Source organism: Triturus cristatus, chromosome 4_1 (genome assembly GCF_964204655.1).
Source record: "Triturus cristatus chromosome 4_1, aTriCri1.1, whole genome shotgun sequence".
NCBI lineage: Eukaryota > Metazoa > Chordata > Amphibia > Caudata > Salamandridae > Triturus > Triturus cristatus.
Genome location: NC_140585.1, coordinates 262,588,348 through 262,611,516, shown reverse-complemented (window position 1 = coordinate 262,611,516; position 23,169 = coordinate 262,588,348). Strand labels below are relative to the sequence as shown.

The 23,169-nt window shown below is 48.9% G+C and overlaps 1 protein-coding gene across 1 annotated transcript in view; it reads left to right on the top strand.

The window, feature by feature from the left end:
* The first annotated feature begins 2,126 nt into the window (after nt 1–2,126).
* Nucleotides 2,127–23,169, top strand: part of PTN (pleiotrophin) — a 336,604-nt gene continuing 315,561 nt past the window's right edge. The window contains exon 1 of the mRNA XM_085652002.1: nt 2,127–2,512. The gene's annotated coding sequence lies outside the window, so the exon portion shown is untranslated. The remainder of the gene's footprint in view (nt 2,513–23,169) is intronic.

Sequence of the window (23,169 nt, the reverse complement as noted above, 5' to 3'; positions counted from 1 at the left end):
TGGAGGATGCTGGGGATCCAGCCCCTTCTCATGGAGGCTCCTGGGGATCCAGCCCTTCTCGTGAAGGATGCTGAGGATCCAGCCCCTTGTCATGGCAGATGCTGGGGATCAGCCCCTTCTCATGGAGGATGCTGGGAATCCAGCCCACGAAGGATGTTGGGAATCCAGCCTCTTCTCATGCCAGATGCTGGGGATCCAATCCCTTCTCATGGAGGATGGTAGGGATCCAGCCCAGTCCCATGGAGGGTGCTGGGGATCCAGCCCCTTCTCATGGAGGTTGCTGAGGATTCAGTCCCTTCAAATGGCAGATGCTGGGGATCCAGTCCCTTCTCGTGGAGGATACTGGGAATCCAGCCCCTTGTCATGGCGGATGCTGGGGATCCAGTCCCTTCTTGTGGAGGATGCTGGGAATCCAGTCCTTCTCATGGAGGATGCTGGGAATCCAGTCCTTCTCATGGAGGATGCTAGGGACCCAGTCCCTTCTTGTGGAGGATGCTGGGGATCCAGTCCAGTCCCATGGAAGATGCTGGAGATCGAGCTCTTCTCGTGGAGGATACTGTTTATCCAGCCCTTTCTCATTAAGTATGCTGGGAATCCAGTCCTTCTCATGTAGGAGGCTGGGGATCCAGCCCCTTCACATGGAGGATGCTGGGGATCCAGCCCTTCCCGTGAAGGATGCTGGGGATCCAGCCCCTTCTCATGGCAGATGCTGGGGTTCCAGCCCCTTCTCATGGAGGATACTGGGAATCCAGCCCACGAAGAATGTTGGGAATCCAGCCCCTTCTCATGGCAGATGCTTGGGATCCAGTCCCTTCTCGTGGAGGATGGTAGGGATCCAGCCCAGTCCCATGGAGGATGCTGGGGATCCAGCCCTTCTCATGGAGGATGCTGGGGACCCAGCCCCTTCATGGAGGTTGCTGAGGATCCAGTCCCTTCTCATGGCGAATGCTGGGGATCCAGTCCGTTCTCGTTGAGGATGCTGGGGGTCCAGGCCAGTCCCATGGAGGATGCTGGGGATCCAGCCCTTCTCGTGGAGGATGCTGGGAATCGAGCCCCTTGTCATGGAGGATGCTGGGGATCCAGCTCTTCTCATGCAGGATGCTGGGGATCCAGTCCCTTCTTATGGAGGATGCTGAGGATCCAGTCCCTTCTCGTGGAGCTTGCTGGGGATTAAGCCCCTTCTCATGGAGGATGCTGGGGATCCAGACCTTCTCATGGTGGATGCTGGGGATCCAGACCTTCTCGTGCTGGATGCTGGGGATCCAGCCCATTCCCATGGAGGATGCTGGGGATCCAGCCCCTTCCCACGGAGGTTGCTGGGGGTCCATCTCTTCTCGTGGAGGATGCTGGGGATCCAGCACCTTCTCATGGGGGAGGCTGGGGATCCAGCCCTTCCCGGGGAGGATGCTGGGGATCCAGCCCTTCTCGTGGAGGATGCTGGGGATCCACCTCTTTGTGTGGATGATGATGGGGATTCAGCCCCTTTCCATGGAGGATGCTGGGGATCCATCCCCTTCCCATGGAGGATGCTTGGGATCAAGCCATTCTCGTGGAGGATGCTGGGGATCCATCCCCTTCCCATGGAGGATGCTTGGGATCAAGCCATTCTCGTGGAGGATGCTGGGGATCCAGCCCCTTCTCATGTCCTAACGATAGTGATGGGTGGGGCTGAATTGAAAGCAAGTTCTCTGTGTTTTCCCCTGTCTGGGACAGGCAGGATCTACCTCGCAAGTAGTGACAGATACAAGGAGAAGGGACGTAGACGACAGTAGTGCAAAGGGTAGTAAAGGACTCCTGCCTGATAACCATTGGGTGTTAAACTAAAAAAAAAAAAATAGCATTGGCTTAATTTGTCTATTTTACCAGTGTGTCACTCAATATATTTAATTCTGATGTAGATATTTGCAAAAGTAATACCTGCACATGTCACAGGTTTGTGAATTGGTTATCCTAAGATCACACATCGAGGAGCGCGGAAAGCCGTGATTAGAACTAATGTAACTTAATTAAGCATAGAAAGCACCTCTCGTGCATCTCAATGTTTTGGACAGGGGCTGAAAGAAAAACCCCTGCTCCCCCCGCCCCTGTCCCCGCGCGCCCTGGCGGGAGGTTCGTGCGTCTCCTCTGACCTGCTTTCCATAAGCTCGCCAACCGCAGATCACACGGACCAGGGATTCACAGCGAGCGACTCTCTCTCCCTCTCTCACACACACAGACGCACACACCACCCCGCCGCTAGCTGCAGATCACAGCCACCCACCGCACCTCAGAGCACAGACACCCACACGGAGGGAGACGGAGACCGGTGGGTCTGCTGCTAGGAAGAACCCCCCTGCTCACGCCCCGAGACATGAGAAGGGCCCGGAGCGGAGCGGCACAGCCAGGGGCAAGGGGAAGATAACGAGACCTTGTGAGGAGAGAGGAGGCGGTCCTGCCACGGGAGAAGCATCCTTCAAAGCCAAGGAGAGAGGGAGCCAGCCGGCGCGAGAGGGGAGACCACGACACGATTCAAGTAAGTTCGGGTCATGCTCTATTTCACCCTCGGCAGTTGGCTATGTTGTGATAATACTGCGCGATGTTATATACAGTGTCCGTATCGCCCTAGTTTTGATGTGTCGATTTTAAAGCGCCGACATGGCCTTCGGGGCGGTGCGTTCAAAGATTAGCGCTATTAGAGGTGACGCTTGTTGTGTTGGGTAGGATGGCGGTAGTTTTATCTCCCGTTCTTAGCAACTAATGGAGTCACAGGTGGAAGATATATCGGTGGGTTACCGCACCCACTGCAGCGATCAGTGGGTGGCCTGTAGCTCACTGGTTTCGGAGCCAGTAAACAAACAACCGGGTTAGTGCGCTTGCTGCAGAGGTATGTGAGACGCCTGCGGGTCTTTGGTATGGATTCCACTTAGCCCAGGCAGTTCATGTCGCAGCTGCAGAGGAAAAAGTGTAACACGCGAGTCACAGGTTAGAAGTCCATAAAAAACACTCGGATGGTTAATGTGTCTGCGGGTTATAGGTTACCAAGGTCGAACCCCGAGTAAGGCGCTCAGGGGCTTAAATGGGCGCCTGCTGCTGAGATCTGTGTTTAACAGGCAGATCACAGGTAGACAATGCCATCTAGATAGTCCAGGAGGACACTGCGCATGCTGCAGAGGTCTTGGGTGTAACACGCAGGTCCGACCCCCAAATTCTACTACGATAACTCAGATGCTTAATGGGGCGAAGGTTGGTGTGAACACTGTAGGTCACAGGTTTGGGCTCTCCAGTGAGATTTCTCATGATTACAATTTTCTATAACCCAGAGACAAGTGTGTGTGAACTGTAGGTCACAAGGTTGATTCCAGGTATTAGCCTTCAGTGCTACGTTGGGTGACAAAATGGTTGTGATTTTATTGAGTTATAATCTCGGCCACTAGCATTATACAATTTTGTGGCCACGTCTTTTTCTGCATCATTATGGATGGGCCGTATTATTATAATCTGCTGATTTTAACAAAAAATGTCACTAAGTCTAATGGATCAAAAGTTACTAAAAATACGACAAAACGTTGTCGTGCAGCGACAGGCCCTTTGCAAAAGTTGTCTGGTCACCTTACTATTGATTTTTACTGTATTTGGTTAGTGACACAAGTTCAAATGAGGTGAAACTTTTGCCCAGGTAGTGTTAACATTTGTAAAAATTAAGAAATAATGAGGTGACAGTATCACAAAATGGGCCACATTATGCCACATAGCTTGCCCTTTCTTGCTGCATAACTTAGTCAGCTCTGTCACATACTTTGATCCTCTCAGTCTCATCACTTAATTCTAGTGGTCCTGGTTATAATAAATGTGTCTTAAGACAGTGTTTGGGTACTGCTTTGTTTGTGTTACATAAAACAAGCTGTTACACTTTGGAGCCACTTAAAAGAGCACAAACACAAGTAACATAATCAACTTTTCTTGTAGTCGAGGTCTCTGGAATTGAGCAATTCTGTTCTGTTCTGGGGTATTTATTGCACTTGCCGCATAATTCAGCATAAACTGTATAAAGTGCAGATTCTAACAAAATGTGTGAACAACTACCACGGATCGAAAGTGACTAAAAAGCGCCTCGCGTGGTGCTTCACAAAGTTTAACTGATCACCTCTCAGTGGCTGATCACTAACGTGCAACTTTGCCCTGACAGTATTTGTATGTGTTAAAATTACAAACTAATATGATACTGCCATAGAATGTGCTGCTTTATGGCTCACAATATGAGTTTTCTTGCTGAATAATTAGTCCACTCTGCTGCATAATTTGGTCTTCCGTTGCTGCATTAGTGCACAGGGAAAATCGGTTCAAAGCTCTGGTGGGCTTGGGGAACAGTGACGGGGATTTCTTTCTAGTGGGAGAAAAGCGTGTAAATATAAATATATATATATTTCAAATACATGGAACAAAACTCTGTGGAACTCATGAAATACACAGATTTCGGGGAATATGACAAAACGGGTGTCTTTTTTTTTACCTTGCGTAGCACTATAGTCCACCTTTTACTCTAGATCAGAGAACAAAGAGAGAGGGGGAGCTCCCCAGAAGCCCATATTACTCTCTTTGTGAATAAAGTACAATCATTTCAGAGCTGGACGCGACTGATAAACCCCCAGCTCCACTGACTCCTGACTCCTATGATCCCACACACAAAGCCATCTCATCGCCGCCACATAGTATCACAGAGGTTGAAAATCTACTTAAATCTCTGAAACCCTTGGATGCCGCTCTTGAGCTAGGATAAGCTTACTATTGCGGAAGTGCAACTTCCGTTCTTCCTCCTCATTCATCTGCTTCCTAAGCGCTCATTCTCAGCTCTCTGCCCTCAACGGTGGCATAGTTACCTCCTGCACAAGAAAGACAACCTAGATCCTGCCACCAATCACCATCCTTCCATTATTGACTCCGGTTATGGAGAACTCGAGGTCCATCAGCCCCAGAAACACTTGGATGCTCAGGAATGCCTTCCGGTTTCAATCTGGCTTCAGACTACTTCATGCTAACGGGGATTTTGGGATGACACCATGAGATGGACAGATGAGGGCAGGACATGAACCGGATCCTGCCGAATTTGACTGCCACTATGGATCCAGTTAACCATCATGGGATTTAAGAGGCCACTCATGTTTGCCCTTTAGCGGTTTGTTTAGTTCATTTCTAAACCAAAAGTCTCAAAGAGTCCGCATGTGCCATGTCGTATTGTCATCAGTGGACCTGCCCAAGTTCTCCACTAACACTGGGCTCATTTAATACATATATAGCCACTCTTTCCCACCCTTTTATGAAGTTTAAAGTTCAATTGCATTCTTATGTAGGTGACACCCAAGTGGTCATTTGTGAATTCAACGAGCTTAGTAGAGTCCATGTTCGAGAAGAACATATTGAAATCATGAACTTGCAATGCCAGAGTCACCGTCTGCTGCCAGCATGGACAATTGAGTTTATCATTTGTGGAGTAATGTTCTAGGGAAACCTGAGACCTGTCTGTTCAACACAAGGCATTGATAGTAGGAGCATTGATCAACTCTAGAATGAATTATCGTAATGGCCTCCACATTGGGCTGTCCGCTAATGTCATTTCTAGGCCACAAAGAGCGTAGTTTAGGAATCTACTAGCTTTGAGTAGGAACGATCTTGTTTCCCAGGCAAGAGAGATACTGCTTTGGCTCAGAACTGGTTCATTATCAATCAATCAATCAATATTTGTAAAGCATGGCAAATCACCTGTGAGGGTCTTGAGGCGCCGGAGTTGCTGCTTGGTTCATGGTGATCTGTTCATTCGAACAGCCAGGTTGTGAGTTGTGTGCTGGAGCGAGGGGCTGGTCCTGAGGTGCAGTCGTAGGTCGTTGGAAGCTTTGATTGCCAGGTGTGAGAAGGAGCGTCCTCCGTTGTTGCTTTAGCGGATCCGGGGGGGGTGTCGCCAAGGAATTATAAAACGGCTTGTTGGATGCATAGGCTTTTCCATCTGTTGGCCGGAATCTTTTAGACAACAAGTCCAACATTACACGCTGGGACACATTCTTAGGACCCAGGCAGTGTTGGCCATACCTCGGTGCAGGCAAACACTAGGGGAGCTAGGACCTTCTTGATAGCAGGTCCCATTCTGTGGAACTCGCTTCCCCTTCAGTTGAGAATATCTCTATCTTTAAGCCGTTTCTTTTTTTACCCTCTATATGCAGTGCGCCTCATAAATGTGGCGCGCGACGTAGCACGCGCCTCACATACTTTCTTATCTATTCATTCACACGTTTCATTCATAAGAAACTGGGACAACAATCTTCCAGCGTAGCCCCACTCCCTAGGAGTCAGTGTAACCACTAGACCGCGTCCTTGCTGTCTGGGTTGCGTTTACGCGGGCCCTGTCAGGAAGCAGTAACGTTTATTCTAGGCTGTGGGACAGGGGGCTGCTGGTACTGCGTGGGAGGGCTGGGGGTCGGTGTGGATGAGAGGAGGATTACAGCACAGTTTGAGCTCAGGCGAGCGGAAGTGGAGACGAGAGCAGCTCAGGGGACTTCCTCCTCAAGCTCGAGGTTTTGCATCCTCGCGGCTCGCCTCCAGCCTCCCCGGCCCTTTAGACGCTATACTAAATCAGTGATTGCATTTATTGCTACTGGGACTGTATGGGTTTTCTGAAAGGTGTGATTCTTTATTGGAGCCTTTTATGTTTCTCCGCGCTTTATGTATCTTCAAGCGCTTTGAAGCGCCTTGCATTCGTACTGTATATAAACAGCGTAATATTACGCTTACATATTAAAATACGCTTGCTTCTACAGTACATTATGATAATTATTATACTGCCTTAACCTCTTACTGGATCAATGAAAATAATCGTTGGCATTTCTGTACATGTGCATACATCTGCCTGTTAAGAATCTGGTACGATATGTTGGAAAGTTAAAACCTGTGCAGAAACCTATTTTGCAACATACAGGGGCACATTTACAAGGGGATATCACCACCAGAATGTCACTTTTAGTGACGTTCTGGTGGCGATATGCCCTTCTCCATGTTTACATAGTGGTGTTAATAAGGCCCCTTTACATGCACCACTTAGCGTGAAACGAATGTGCAAGGGGTGTTGCTGTGGGTATTCCACCACAACACCCATTGCTTTTAATGCTGCCCCAGATTTACAAGGGGGCGTAAATCTGAGGCAGCGCCAAAAATGAACACCATCCAAGAGCAGGAGTTACAATGGTGAAATGAGGAGAAATACTTTTATTTCTCCTCGATTTTGCTTTTTCTATGTGTGCTGCATTGTGCAGCACAAATAGAAAGAGCAAAATGCCATTGATGATTGTTTATGTGCAGGAAGGTGTCCCTTCTTGCACATAAACAATCATTAAATAATGACGATTTGCAACTTCTATGTGTACTGCATTCTGCAGCACACACAGAAGGAACAAATTGTCATTAGTGACTGTGATTAGGAACACCTTCCTGCACATAAACAATCGTTCCCTGCAACCCAGGCACCTTTGCACTATGGTGCAAGGGTGTCTGCATTGGCGCTAGGCAGCTAAATGTAGTGCCAGCGCTAGGGAAAACACAGGGGTGCGCCGTATTCCTGTGAATATGGTACATCTCTGCCTTTTGAAAATGTCAGAGCACGGCGCTGCCAAATTTACCGCAGCTCCGCACGCAGTGTCGTAGCTCGGCACTTTGCCGCCGGTGGCGGGCCGTGCCTTTGCCGCCCGCGGCGCCGTGCTGGAGAGCGGGTGGGGTTGCTGGTGATGATTTTTCTGTTTGCCACCTCCACGACAAACTCTAGTAAGAGTGAGGGTGGTGGGGGGGTCGCCACTCCCAAAACTCATGCCGCCTGGGGCAGACCGCCCCCCCTTGCTACGCCACTGTCCGCACGTTGACATTTTCTCATAAATATGCCCCATAGTTTACTCTTGTGAGGCACATAAACTTAGCACCATTAAGTTGAACACAAGTGATACATGCGATATTCTGCACACTAGAGCAGGAAGACTGTAGTAGTTATCGCTTTTTGAAATATAAGTTAGTATTGTTATAATTTGGTGTAGTAAGGAGGGCTTTGAAATTGTATCAAACTCAACTTACTGTCACTCACTCAGGAGGTGTACCCGGAGTCATTCATCAGCCCCTGATTGACTCACTCATGTGCGCATTTACTTGTCTATGGGCTAATTCATATGATTGTTCATTCATTCATCAATGACGGACTGACTCGCTCCGTCATTCACACCCACTCACTCTCGCTTAAGATCATTCATTCTCATATTTTTATTCACTCACTCATGCACATATCTTATATAATTCTCTTACTAAGGAAAGCAGCCACTCAAGTACTGAAACATCCACCCTCAAGTTTTCATTCCCGATCCTACCTGCCCACGCACTTATTTACTCTGTCGTTTTTTTAGTGGTTTTCTGGGTGATGCTAGCGTAGAGTCTGCTGGTAATGAGTGCGTGGGTGACAGTCTTTCTGGATTCTGTGGAGATCCATCTGAATGTCGTTCGAAGCAGGTGCAAGTGTGTACAAGCAAGCTGAGGAAACTGAGTTGAATTGGCGATTCATTGAGAGCGATGAGTCCAGTATGATGCCACGGTTGTGTGTGTGGTACATTGGGGTGGGAGGGGGGTCCGAGATCAGTTGGCCACCAGGAGTCGTCCCAGGCTGAAGGGGTGGGATCCAGGATGAGTACTTCGGTCTTGTCCGAGTTGAGCTTGAGGCAGCTTTCTTTCATAAAGGTGGCGACGGCCTTTTTTCCGCTGTGAAAATTGGTTCTGGCAGTTGTGGGTTCATTGGTGAGGGAGCTCAGCTAGGCGTCGTCGGCGTAGGAGATGATGTTGGCTTATAACGATGTCTGCGAAGGGGGCCATGTAGACGATGAAGAGGATGGAGCACAGGGAGGAACCCTGGGGTACTCCATTGCTGATCTCTGAGGATTCTGAGAGGAACGGGGGTAGTCTGACTCGTGTTTGGACGGTCAGGAAGGAGTGGAACCAGTCCAGTGCCTTGTCGCGGATGCCAGTGTTGTGAAGCCTTGTGATTAGGGTGCGGTGGGAGACGGTGTCGAAAGCGACTGAGAGGTCCAGTAGGATGAGGGCTACATCTCGCCTCGGTTGAGGAGGGAACGGATGTCATCGGTGGCTGTGAGGAGTGCGGTTTTCTTGCGATGGTTACTTCGGAAGCCGGATTGGGAAGAGTCCGGCATTGGTTTAGTTCAATAAACTCAGAGAGCTGGGCGTTGATGGCCTTCTCAATGACTTTGGCTGGGACGGGGAGGAGGGAGATGGGTCTGAAGTTCTTGAGGTGTGTCAGGTCTGAGGACAGCTTGTTCAGTAGGGGGTTGATCTCGGCGTGTTTCCAGTCATCAGGAAAGGTGGCAGTTTCGATGGAGCAGTGGCAGTTTCGATGGAGCAGTTGATGGTGTGGCAAAGCTGGAGGACCATGGCGGCGGCTGCTCTGTGGAAGATGTGGTACGGGCAAGGATCCGAAGGGGCTCCTGAGTGGATGCTCTTCATGGTCTTGAGTGTGTCCTCTGTGTGAGCGGGGTCTAGCTGAGCATGGTCTGCTGGGGTGGCAGGCATAGTGGCAGGGTCTAGGGCGTCGAAGATGGCTTTCCAGCTCCATCACTCGCTCACTCACTCACTTACTCATTTACCCACTCACTCACAAACTCATTCATGCACGCAGATTGCTTGTCTGCTCACTCACTCACTCACTCACTCATTCATGCATGCAGACTGCTCGCCCAATCGCTTACTCACTTTGCTTAAACTGAGGTATCTGGCTATTCTACAACAACTTTTCTTTATGATATCTGTAAAAGTTCCTTCCATCAGCTGCCTGTGGAAAATATCAAAATGGAATAATCGGTGGTTAAAAGTAGGGGTCGGCGTAACTTGCATAATTCCGTGTAGGGTAATCATGTGGAATAACCTAAGAATTCTGCAAGATTTATGCTGGAATTACCTGTGAAGACTAATTCTGCATTCAGTGCTATTTCTTGGGGCCAAATCCCCCCTTGCATCTAAAAGGGAAACATTAGGGAATACTTATCTTAATTTTTGATTTCAGAAATGAAAACGAAAATCTGATGTGTGAGATACGATTCAAAACACAACAGAGAAATGCAGTGGCTGGTGGAGGGGGCGGAGGTCGCGAGAGGGGGCTGTGTGGGTGGGGAGGAGTGTCACAGGTGGTGTCGTGCGGGGGGGGGCAAAATAAGAACATTTAAAAACTTACCTTAAGGCCGGTTCCACGTTGCTGCTCATGCTCTCCTGTCTCTGACTACAGGAACAGGAAGCAGGCAGCCAGGCTCCGTCCTCTAAGCCAATCACAACGCTGTGCGATGCAGCGTTTTGATTGGTGTGAGCGCGCTGTGACATCGCGCTCAGCCAGGGGCTGGTGGGGTGGGTATGTTCTCCATGCAGGCTGTAATGCATGGAGAACAGGGAAGTGCGCATGACTGGTTTGGATGGCCCAAGAGAGCCAACCAACCAGTCATTGCGCACTTTGGAGTGGGCAAGCCACTCCTTCCCTGCCCAGCTCCGTGATCAGAGCAGCCCCGTCCACCTGCCCGCCCGCCCACAAAGCAGCAGGACACGTCAGGAAGCATAAAATAATAATAACTTGAAGTTTTTATCATTTTATGTTTGTCTTCTTCACACTGCTTAAAAGCAGTGGGGTGACGCTCCTCCGCCATAGCGAAGGAGCCGCCCCTGGAGAAATGTACTAATATGCTACTACTTATGAAGAAGGTTGGTGTTCTTTTCAACACAGATTAACTATTTAGATGAGTTTGTTATTGTTTGTACAACAGTTTCTATGGTATGATTATTTATACCATAACAAAATTTAAGTTGTGGAGTGCAATAGAGATACAACAGTGTCCTAAAATGATGTAAAAACATATAAGTCCTGCTTCTCTAGGAGTGCCATTTAGTGACCGTGCATATTTCAGAGCTGGCCCTCCAAGAGGGTGAAAGCATTCATTTTGGGACACATAATAGGCCTGTTGTTTTTCTGTCACTGATTTCACCCCATTTAAAATCTATTTGGCAGGCTGCATTCAATTAGGGAATCTAAGTTTTGTCTCTATTTTTCACGGGCAAGTCCCCTTTTTACAGGTTTGTGGTTTTTAGGTCTCGCCTGAGACAGTGCATGGCTATCTCTTCGAGACATTTAGTAAGTGGCTTTTAAAAGTGCCACGAGAGGCTTTTCCTGGCCTCAAGCTTGCGTTCTCGAGCACGTGCACGCGCGCAGCCGCCATCTGTCTTTCCTTCGTCTGGCCGTCATGCCTCATAAAGCACAGCTCTCTCCCAAGCGCCTCGCTCTGCCCCTCCCCCACCTCCTCGTTAGCTTCTCTTATTACAAGCTTCCCGCGTTGCATGGCCAATGCTTGTTTTCATTAGGGTCTTTGGCAAAGGCGGCGCAAGTTTATTTTTGCATCGCGTTTTCACTTTACAATAAGTTCCGCCCCACCCCGTGAGTGCTGTGTGGGGCAGCAGCTATTGTAAAGTGAAAGCGCGATGTTGTTGTTAAAATAAATTGTGGCGGCCTTTGTGCAATACCGACAGCTTGTTTTGTTTAAGAAACTGCCAGGACGCATAGTCATCGGCACGCCTACCCTCAATGTGCGCTTCTAGCACGTTTAGAGAATTGGCCTCAGCTCATCACGACAATCACCTGGTTTTCAAGCGCAGCTGCAATTTAACCCAGACGGCTCTTTTCTGGTTCCCTGTTGCCGTCTCTTTTGGCATTTCCGAAGTCCCGGGCCACGCACCCTTTTACACAGTATGGCATTTCTGAGGTCCCAGGCCACGCACCCTTTTACACAGCATGGCATTTCCAAAGCCCCGGGCCACGCACCCTTTTACACAGCATGGCATTTCCGACGTCCCGGGCCACGCACCCTTTTACACAGCATGGCATTTCCGAAGTCCCGGGCCAGGCACCCTTTTACACAGCATGGCATTTCCCAAGTCCCAGGCCATGCACCCTTTTACACAGCAACACAGCCTGAGTCCGTCCGAAGTTTCTGGTGGTCAGGCAGCTAAAGAAAACAGAGAAAGGGCAAAGCGAATCAGGTATTAACTCGACCCGAAGGTATTGGTGCGCATTTCATTAGCACCAGTTACGTTACACAAGAACATATTAATTGCTTGTAAGCACGGGGAGATTAAGTGATGTGCCGTAATCACAAGATGTTTAGCCCATGCTGAGACTCGAACCTGGTTCGCTTCCCTAGCTCCAAAACCGGCAGCGCTGGCTGTTACGCCACATACTCAATCTGGTGTCGCACTACTGCTCTCTCTTTCTCTTCACTGCGGACTGCCCTCTTCTCCATCGCAGCTGCCTCGTATACAGTCGAGTCAGGCTTCTCCTCACCATTGACTACGGCTTCCCCAGTCCCTTCCCGCCTATGGCAGCTCCCCTACTGCCTCCCTGAGAGCCTCTTCCTTCCCTCTCCAGCTGTAAGCAGACTGTTGCGCTTTCCAATCCTGGGAGAGAGGAGGGATCCCTCTGCAGGGAGCAGCCATGAAAGTGAACAACAAGGATGTCCTGCTGGAACCGGAATGGGTGTCCGAATACGGGGATATCGGAGAGTAGACGTCAACTATACTGCTGTCTTCTACGATCCACTTTCACCGAGGAAGGGCGTTAGTAGGACTTGGAAAGCCTGTGTGTTCAGTGCTTTAAATGGGCAGGTACTAGCCGGTACTGAGTACCGCCACTTTTTTATATTGAGCTGGACAGTACCGGCACTTCTCACGAGAGATGTAATATTTTAATTGGAAAGTACCGGCGCTTCTCAGAAACATGCAGGCCCTCTGGTACAGAGTACATGCCCTTCTATTTTTCCATTTTCCACTGGCAGAGATTATGGGTCCCTGTGTAAACGTGTATTCTTTAGGGTAGTAGCCCTACAGAATACACGCATAGGGTCTGCGTGTAAACATGTCAACCCCTTAAGGCACCAGCAGACAGTGGTGTGGGTGCAACCATTTCTGTCCTGTGTGCAAGAGCACAGGGTAATAGTCAGAATGTGCACATTCCCATCCAGTAGTTCACAAGCACTGAGCACTGGTCTGTGTGTGCACTTGTTCATTCCTTTGGACAGGAGCACAGGGCAGTGGTCAGTACAACCCCATATTTATCTCTTATGACTTGAGAGCAGAAAACGTGTCAGCTTTTATAGATTTTCATCACTTATAGACACTACTCTTCGCCATCAAAAATCGCCCTAGCTCTTGCCCCGTCCACTAGGCCATGAGTGAGGCATATGTGGTGTCACTTAATTTAAGGACGATCCATCTGTGATTGTTGTGCAGTCTTGTTCTACAAAGTAAACATTATAACCCCTTAACCAGGAGCCAACCTTTTAATTGCATATTCTAAAATCTTTTCCATTTCAAAGAAAAACAAGCATCTGCAATGCAATCGGTCTCGCATTTACGCAAGTTTGAGCTATTGGCATTGTAAATGACAAAGCCTTTTATTTATGTTTTAAAAACCAAAACATAAATAAAAGGCATTGTCATTTACAATAACAATAGCTCAAACTCGCGTAAATGCGAGACCTATTGCATTGCAAATGCTTGTTTAACATCGGCATGCTTGTTGGTCATGGAGAGAGGATGCAACTGGCGAGGTAGGGTATCTGTGCAGGAAAGCCGCAGTGGTCCCATGCGTCACCATTTAGGAAGTAACCTTAGACCTGGCTACGTGCAGAACGAGGCACTGCCAGGTCCAACTATGTCTGCCAGGGCCGGGCACCAGTTTCCCTGCAGGCTCACTGCACAATTCGCTCAGTGTCTCATAAGGAATCATTAAAAGAGCTTGGAGCATTATGTACTTTAGGTACCTGCTTGCTGCCAGTGGCCCAAAAACAGGAGACTTCAGCAATAGGACAGGCCACTATTAACTATCCTAAGCATTATTGCACCTCCAAAAGTGAACAGAGAAAAACATTTGAAATTAGAAAATTGTTGGTCTTAGACACTTAGCTAGGGAAGGAGGAAAAAAGGGGGGGGGGGAGGAGAGCCAACCAATTCACATGAACTCCTCCAAAAAATTGAAGATACGCCTATGATAAAAGCATACTTTAAACCATTGCTGACTTCTTAAAGTCCTAAATCAACACAGCCAATCCACTTGCAAAAGGATGCATGCCAGACTTGCCGAAAGTAACTCTCAAAAACCCTTATTAAGGAAACATAGGGTCAATGAACATCAAACTACGCAGGTATTCAGATTAAGACTTTCCTAGAGTCCAAAAACCTTCTAGGCGACTACTAAACCGGTCTCCAATCAGGTCGGGTCCCATCACAGAACTACATTGTTAAAGCTAGTAGATGGCATCCTCCAGATGTATGATAAAAACTCAAAAGCTAGCTGATACTAGTAGATCTGTCATTGGCTTTTGGTACTGTCACTTAGGACATCTTCTTATGCACATAAAAGAGCAGGATGGACTTTAAAGGGATTGTCCTATAATGGTTTGATTCCTGTCTCTGAAACAGGAAATAATGAGTGAAAATCAAGATGGGCACTTCATGCCAAATCCCACCACACCTGAAGTTACTACGGGATGGGTCATTGCACATCTTTTATTTAACTCATGTGCAGAACATTGGGTAAACACATGAAGGGACAAGGCGTAAACTTCGAAACCTCATACTATATGCAGATATCACATAACTCTACATACAAATCATCGAAAGCTCAGATTCCAGATCTCCAACATATTTCCTTTGTGAAATACAAACATGGATAGAATGCCGACATCTAAAACTCAATGGTGCAGAATCAGAATATTCATATTCCTTACCACAAATTTGAAATCCAGGTTGAATTATACATGGTTCTTTGGATTACAAAAAATAGTTTCCAGCTTAACCTAAATCTGGCATTTCATATCAGAAATCTAGATAAAAATGAGTTCTACAAACTAACACTGCTCAGACACTGAAAACCATTCCAAGCCCTAGCGGTTGCAAATACCTACTATGGTAATATACTCCACATTGGTCAGCTAAAAAGAAGGAGAGCACCACTATCAGCAGTGCTACTTGCGGCAGCACACCTTATCACAGACGAGGTGGAAATTCAATCATATCAATCCAATACTAACCTCCCTAAGCCATGGGAAGCTAGATGTTTCTTTAAATCAATGCCAACTCCACCAACTGGGCATCCCAGGTGGTTCCAGAAAGCTTAGATGCAAAGAAACCTCAAATTCAAGGCTCCACATTTCTGGAAAAAGTGTACGCTTAACCCATCTTTTTCTGGAAATTCCCCTACAAAGTCTGGAATTCACTACCAACAGACGCATGCCATGATACAGTAGCATTCCTGTGCTTTAATGCAAGACACAATCATTAATTGTTACTTTCTGAACAAGATTTGATGAATATAGGTATAGTTTTCGTTCTGCAGAAAACTATTTATTTATATAACACTGATCCATTTTGTGTCAGTTTGGGTTAAATTGGAAACATAGCTATATAATGCTGCAGAAGATGCTGATACATTTTCCTTTAATTACACAATACCCCAGATTTCCTTGCTGCATAATTTAGTGAACAATACCATGAAATATGGTCCTCAATTGCCATATAATTGTAGTTTAGTCTTATATACTAGAATCAAATTTGGCTAGTGGTGGATATATTCTAGTTAGACCATGTGCTCTAGTTACTCTAATTTGTTGGCTGTATCTCACATTCTGACTCCATCATCGTCCTATATGTTATGGTGATGCGGTATAAAAATACTTAAACAAATAACTAAATAGTCCAGATCTGTGCTACAAAATTGTAACAATAGATTGAAAAACAATAATAATAATTGAACAATGAATACATCATGGACATTTTATGTAAGAGTAAAGTCCTTCTCTGAAAACAAGCATGGCGCTTAAATGTAAAAAAAAAATTGAGCCCGATTCACAAATGTAAATTGAGACGAAAGTCTAAATTTACACTTTCGGTATTCGCAAAGGGCATTTACGGGTAGTAAAGTTAGACTTCTGTCTCAGTTAAACTTAAGTTTTGGTCTTAAGTTTAACTTAGACCAAAAGTCCTGAGATCAAAAGTCTAAGGACATTTGGTCTAAGTTAAACGCAAGACCAAATCGTAAGTTTAACTCAGTCAAAAGTCTAAATTTAGTACTCGTAAATGCCCTTTGCGAATACTGATAGTCATAAAGTTAGACTTTCGTCTCAGTTTACTTTTGGGAATCGGGCCCATTGTTATTTGCTGATGAGATGAGCAGGAAAGGCAGCTATTGCATGGCTAGCCACACTCTCCTAACATTTAGGGGGGAAATCCCAGCCCTCTTCTCAATACCCTTTTGTGCTGAGTTCAGACTTCAGCAGTCACCAGTTGGCATTACCAACTACCCACCTGGTTGGAGTGGTGATTTAGTAAAGTGCAAGGTGAAGTAAATGGAGTCAGGTAGGGCTAGGGGAATAGAATTATGATCTCAGATTGTTATCAGCTAAAATAACCTTCTCTGGCGTTACCTCAACAGGGACGTAGCTATCAATAGTGTAATAGGTGCATTGGTACCATGGCCCAGAGCTGTGAAAGCCGAACTTCCCAGATTCTGTTTTTATTTCACTACCTAACTGGAAACATGGGGTCAATTTCTTTGTATGTGTCAAGTCCCAGGGCTCCCTTACTACACCACTGCACCTTACTACTAAAGGAAGGTTCACCAGCATCATTTTAAGGCAGTAAGTCATGCTGCCCCTTCTCTGCCTTTAGATTAGATAACTTTTCAGATACATTTTTGGCCTTTTTTAGGTCTCGCTGAGCCAGCGCATGCGCTGCTCTGCGAGACATTTAGTGTGTAGGTTTTCAAAGTGCTGCCACAGGCTTTTGGTGGCCTCAAGCTTGCGCCATCTCTCATGTTCAATAAACAGACCATATTGCAACACCACTTCGATGTGCCAACTTTATTATATTTCAGTTGTATTTCCATAGCGCTTTCATACCTGATGTGAGGCCCAAAGGAAGCGCTTAATACATTTAACAGACAGACTCGAGCAGAACTCACTAAGCCAATGGCACCTATTTTTCTTCTAGTAGAGGGGTGCTTGTGGGCTTGGCAGCATCTCTTCCTGAGTTTTGGGCAAGGGGTGACTTTACATGACTGAACAAGAGTTGTCTTATCCTCGTGTCAGTGATTCCTGTAAACGCTTTTTTTTTTCTTCAATAACCTTTATTCAGCATATGACATCAGTACACAGCTTAATGCCTACAACCAGAAGTGGCCGGCAGCGTGCTATAAGAAATTAAAGGTAGTGGTGTACACAGCGATTCGCCTACAACCCAACAAGGGCCGGCCGCGTCACGATAATCACAGATTTGCAGTTTGATAGTACAAAGGATCTGCATCGCTAACAACTTACAGAACAACGTAAATAAACCCCCCCTTGCTAGCCTCAAGGTGTGAGTGATCAAGAAGGTTAACACTGCGCGACGACACATTGAGCATCTAGAACGCTAAAGCCCGGTCTATCTGGAAGGGGCAGGGGGGCCAGCATCATCCGGTAGCTGTGGGTTCAATAGCAAATAGGTCTTCAGAGGCCCCCAAATGTCCCGGGGCTGGGAAGCCGGCGGCAGGAGGTCAGCGTACAAGGAAAGCTGATCCTGCCAAAGAATCATTGTCTTAATCCAATCCTTGAATTTCGGCGCCCTCCCTCTGCCCCACCTGCAGGCCACCCCCCATTTGGCAAGAAGGAAACAGATAGAAGCAAACCTCCTGTGTACTACAGGTAGCGTTGCGGTATAGCCCAGGACACCCATCAGTGGAGACGGCGGCAGCAGGGCACCCAACATTTTCCCAACTGCAACAAATACTTGCTCCCAATATTCCTGAAGGGCCGGGCAGCTCCAGGCCAAGTGCAGCATGTCCGCGCCATCCTCCCGACACCTGTCACATCTGGCATCTGCCCGCATCCCAAACCGCCTCAGACGAGCGGGCGTATAATAGTATCTCTGCACATATTTAAAGTGCGTGATGCGCAGCCTGCTGCTAGCAGACACCTTCTCTATTTGCGTGCATCAATAGAGCCACTCCCGGTCCGAGATTTCCTGTCCCAAGTCCTGAGACCATCTAGCTCGCGCAGCGCTCTGCGATGTGCCCATTTCAGCGTATATTGACCTATAAAGGGTGGAGACCAAATGGGACGCAGTCTGCGCTCCCGTCAGTGCATGCATCTGGGGGAGCACCGGCGGTTCCCGCGGGTATTCCGGGGTGCAGGCACGCATCCCCTCTCGCAAACGGGCAGACAAGAATGTTTCCATAGCATCAGGGGGGCTCCGGACATAGCTGCTGAAGGGTAGCAAATGTCCCGTTTGGATATATATCTCCCCACGTACTGATCTCCCGCCGTCGTTTAAATTTGTGGAGTATGCCCTCCCGCAGGAGGGACAGCTGGGGATGAAACACCAGTGGCATTCGGGGGGAGTAGATCATTGGGGCCTGCATTTTGCTCGCAATCCATTCCCATGCCTGTACCGTGCAATCTATGGTTGTGGGGTCACGTATTCGCCTCGATGTGTGCTGCAAAAGCGCCCCCTCAAGCGGGACAGGATCAGCCAGCCAGTGCTCCACAGCCACATGGGCCGTGTATTTCGGACCATTGAACCAATATTGCGCATAGTGCGCCTGGGCGCACATATAGTATAATTCAAAGTTAGGCAGCTCGAGTCCACCCACCGCATATGGGCTGGCCAACGTTTCCCATTTTATCCGTGGTTGTTTGCCGCCCCAAACAAGGCGCAAGAGTTCCGTCTGTAGCGCAGAAAAAAATGGTCGGCCCGGGAAGTAGGGAATGTTCAGGAAGTAATAAAGGAACTTAGGTAACACTACCATCTTGACCAACGAAATCCTGTCAGCGATGGAGAGCGGCATGGCTATCCATCTTGTTATAGAGTCAGAGAGCGTGTCCATGGTGCGCCCATAATTATCTCGGATTACTTCCTCTCGAGCCAAAGCGACATTCACACCGAGGTATCGGACAGTGTCAGCACACCACTCCAGCGGGAATCAAGCCCAAAGGGAACAACAGCAGGAGTGAGCGGAAGTATCTGAGACTTCGCCCAGTTGATCTGTATACCAGACAGCCCTCCAAATCGCACGAACTCCCGCAAAAGCGGGTTAATGTTATGTTTCGGGTCTTTAACATATAGGGTAACATCGTCTGCGTATAGTGAAATCAAAATGGGGCGCAGCAGGCATCGCAAAGCCTACTCCTGGTGATACTGGCGCACCCTCGCCGCTAGTGGCTCCATCACCAGGGCAAACAGCAGCGGCGACAGCGGGCAGCCTTGCCTAGTGCTTCTCGTTAGCAGGAATGGCTCAGACATGTGTCCGTTAATTTGCACCCTGGCCGCCGGAGCAGTATAGATCAGCTTAATCCAAGCCGAGAAACCCACCAGGAACCCCATATTACGCAGAACAGCATGCAAGTATTCCCACTCTACAGAGTCGAAAGCCTTGGTGGCGTCCAAGAATACAGCCGCCAAAGGCAGCTGCAGGGCCACCTGCTGTATGATTCAAAAGAGTGTACGAAGACTATGGGATGTGGATCTCCCGGGAATGAAGCCTGCCTGGTCTGGTAAAACCAGCTTATCCATCAGGAGGTTCAATCTATTGGCTAACATTTTTGTAAGTATTTTACTGTCCACGTTTATGAGTGACAGGGGCCGGTACGAGTCACACTTGGTGGCCGGCTTATCCGGCTTCAGGATGGATATAATAAGGGCTTCTCTCATTGTGGGTGGCAATGCCTGTGTCTCTAAGGCCTCCGCGTACACCTCCTGCAGGATGGGGCCAAGCAAATCTAAATATTGTTTGTAGAAGTCGCTCGTAAGACCATCTGGCCCGGGCGCCTTCCCGGATCGTAGCTGAAGAACAGCCTCCCTCAATTCATCATTGGTAAATGGCGCGCAGAGGAATTCTCTTTGATTATCCTCTAGATACCCTAATGTTATGTCACCAAAAAAGTGTGGGAAGTCCGCCGAGTTAGTCCCCTTGGAGCGGTAGAGTTCCGCATAAAAGTCAGTGAAGGTCTGCAGTATTCGGGCACCGTCTTTATGGCTAGTGCCCTCTTTATCCTCCACCTCCAGGATGTGATTAGCATATCTGGGCTGTCTGATGTCCTGCGCCAAAGCCTTCCCAGGCCTGCCTCCCTCCCCGTATCGTCTCGCCCCCTGGCATACTTCCCTTTAAATTTCACCTCTCTGTCAGCTGTTTCAGTGTATTCTGTCATTAGCTCCCTCATCCTGGCCCTTCCTTCCCCATCGCCCTGCCGCCAGACATCTGCCTCCAACCCATTAAGTTCTTCCTCCAATCGGCGGAGCCGACCGCGAATATCCCTCAATACCCCAAAGCTCTTGGCCATGCAGATTCCGCGTATGGTCACCTTAAATGCCTCCCATAGCGTGCTCACCCGCTCGACTGATCCCTTATTCCTTTCAAAGAAGTCAACTATGGCTTCCTCCAATTCTGTCTTAAATACCTCATCAAGCAGTGCCTCCGGAGCCAGTCTCCAGCATCTGTAGCCGACCTGTGCGTTGGGAATAGTCAGAGTGAGGCACACCGGAGAATGGTCAGACAGTGTGTGGGCCAGATGATCAACAGCCCTCACCCAAGTGCAGATCCCCCTTGACCCTAGCCAATAATCCAGCATCGACCAGGAGGCATGCATGGTCGAGTGAAAGGTCCCCTCTCTCCTCTCTGAATGCCTGTATCTCCACAAATCAATTAATCCCTCGCCCTCTAGCAGTCCTCGCAGTGCTTCCTGGCTGCGCGTGTAGTGATGGGGTAAGTGTGTAGACCGATCCTTAGTAGGATCGCAGACCGTGTTAAAGTCCCCCGCCCATAAGACATGAGTGGCCCCCACCTCCAATATCTGTCTCCACAACACGTTCAAGATGTCAGTACTATCAGTGTTAGGGCCGTAATAGCTGACAATGACCACCAAATTTGCTCCCAGAGTACCCCACAGCATGCAGCATCTGCCCTCTCCATCACCTCGCATTCCTCCATATCTAAAGGGTGTCCCCCGCCTGACCAGAATGGCCGTGCCTCGTGCGTATGTGGAGTAGGCTGAAAAAATTCGATGGGAAGCCCATCTGCTTCCAAAAGTCGGGGGGCTACGGGGATCAGTGTGCGTCTCCTGGGGTGCTGCAATGCTTATATCATGTCTGTCAAGGTAAGAAAGGATCTGCCTTTTCTTCCTGGGATCCCGCAGCCCCCTCACATTCCATGACAAAAGCTTAATCGCATCCCTGCGGGTCCCCTCCATGTTACGTAAGCAGTGTCAGAGGTGAATGCCCGCAAGGGCATCGAGCATGGTGGAACCTCCCCCTAGCCCGTGTGGTGGAAGGTAGACGCGGCTCCGGCCGTGCAGCGCAGCAAGGTCCCCGAATTGCATCAGGGCCCGGTATACAATATTCATCTCCCGATTCTCCGTGAGGCTTCCTCATGGTTAACCCACCCTCCTGTCCCTCCCACAACAGCACCCCAATCGCGCCGGGATCACAAAACCCTCCCCCTCTCTCCCCGACATTAACATGTAAAAAAATTAAAACAGTCAAAATCCAAAACGTCTGTACCTTTAGTACCCGTATGTATAGGGGACCGCCCTTAGTGGGGCGCTGGCGTGCCTCTGAAACCCTCTTGTTCCACCGGTCCGCGGAACTCTCTAGACCTCCCCTGTGGATCTGGGATGGAGGAGGCCCAGGGTAGAGGGTGCCCAGCCTTAAGTGGAAAGACCCCTGCAAGCCCAACCCGAATGTACCTTTAGATCCGGGCTGTGTGGATAGGGGCAATGTGAGCCACATTCTAACGTGGCTGCTGCTAGGCTCTAATGTCATATCACAGTTCAACACCAGGCCCTGGTACTTATCTGAAGGCGGCAGTGTAGGCTCAGGAGCAGCTTCCCTGCAGAGCGGGCACAATATGCCGCCCAAGCGACCTCAGCCTCCGAATTCGTACATGAACAGTCTTACCTCAGCATGCCCAGGGGATCGCCTCACCCCCATCGCCGCTGCGGTGCGTAGACATCCCTCAGCAGATCTGGCCCCAGCCGTCCGCGGTGGTGAGTCGCAACGTTCAGTTGATTCCCGTGGGAGACTGTGATCCTGGCCGACCATTATTATTGGTACGAGCAGGGGAGGATCGTCGGAGAGTCCCCAGGAACTCCTCCGCCTGCCGTGGAGTGGTGCAGATGATCGTACGGTCTCGGTGCCGTATCCGTAGTTTGGCTGGGTATAGCAGAGCGTACTCTATGTTCTCTTTGTGCAGCTTCTGCTTCACCTGGACGTATTTGCGCCTCGCTTCTTGTACCGCCAGGGTGAAATCCGGATAGATGGAGAACGAGTTTCCTTCATATTGCAGTTTCGGGACGTCACGAGATCGTCGTAAAGCCGCATTGTGGTCACGATAATTAAGCAGTCTTGCCACTATGGGTCTCGGCGGTGCGCCCACCGGAGGCTGAGGGCCCAACGACCTATGCGCCCGCTCCACTATTAGATGCGCCGAGAAGGAGGTCGCTCCCAGAGTAGAGGTTAGCAGCCGTTCCACGTAATCTTCCATGCGCCCTGTGGCCGTGGTCTCCGGAATACCTATCAGGCGGATGTTATTTCTTCGGCTGCGCGCTTCTAAGTCCTCGTTTTTGGCCGCAATCACCTTTAGCAGCTTTCCATTTGCGTCATTTGTGTGGCCATAGTGGTGGAGGTGTCCTCAGTAGCCGAGATCCGCCTCTCCGCTTCCTTAATCTGCTCCTTGTGTTTATCTACTTTCAGCACTAAGAAGTCGAGCCGGGTATTCATGGTGTCCATTTTCCCGGAGGGGGCGTTTAAGCTCTGCTGCATCACTATGAGCATGTTCTTTAATTCGTCGCTGGGGTTAGTCTCGGATGGATTTGTCTGCACCGGGCCAGGCTCCCCCGCATCCTCAGCAGCGGAGCGCCTGGCCGTATTCTTTTGTTTGAAGGGAAGTTTAGATTGCCGCGCATCAGTTTTCCCCATGATGCTGCCCCAGTAAACACCCGGTTAGCAAGGTGGCCCACGATAGCCACACAGCAAAATATCACCTCCGGTGCACTAGCTGCCTGATAGTAGCACTATCCGCTCCCCCCAGCCTCCTTGTCAGCTGCT